The following is an 829-nucleotide window of genomic DNA, read 5'->3' as shown; positions in this document are numbered from 1 at the left end:
AATAGTGATAAAAAGTCAAAATTTTCAAAGAGCAGAAATTCAAAACAATATGAATTCAGAAATATTGAAATGGCCTTATTGAAAGGGTTTGTTTTAATAATGTCAAAACATCTTGTTTTGATAATATAGTATAATATATGTCAAAATTAGAAAGCCAAAAAGAAACACTCCATTTTGTTTTTTAATTATTTTGATTTTTTTCCATTTATCATTTTGTCGAAATTGACATGCTCCTGCAAAACATTTCAGTTTTGATGAAGACTGACAGAATACTGTTCCACTGACAATTTTTTGAGCAATACTACTCATGTTAACATCTTTTTATCTCTGGTAACACAACCATAAGCACATCAACATTATTTAAGATGCACTTATTGCTAATGCAAGGAGCCAGAATAGCAGCCCTGGAGTCTAACATCCACTCTCCACAAAACAACTAAAGTATAGGTAGCCGTGGTGCAGTTCCTTAATGCTGTCCCTCTTCTCCCCATTGCACTGGTGAGTGGTTTGAAGCCAGATGAGCAAATAGTTTAATCTCCAATTCCAGTAGATCCTTAGCTACACTGTTAGTTCCAAGTCCTACTATAAATGTGCTTCCGTAGTGACTATAATAATAGAGGCCATCCATTACAAATTGTGGCAATGTTGCTACTTGGGTGTCCCAAGATTATTCGCAGCAGATTATTCCCAAAAATCAACCAGATGTTAAAGATAAAAATAAATCTCTATTTTTTCTACTGCTGAGAAGTGTCAAATGTACAGTCCTGAAGACTGAAGTCCTTTGTTCATCTATAGAACAGTGTTGGCATGGCATCAGCACAAGCATGGA

This window comes from Emydura macquarii, unplaced genomic scaffold (genome assembly GCF_026122565.2).
Source record: "Emydura macquarii macquarii isolate MOO-44397 ecotype Brisbane River unplaced genomic scaffold, CSIRO-AGI_Emac_v2 contig_1551, whole genome shotgun sequence".
Taxonomy (NCBI): domain Eukaryota; kingdom Metazoa; phylum Chordata; order Testudines; family Chelidae; genus Emydura; species Emydura macquarii.
Note: the sequence above shows the minus strand (reverse complement) of the source record.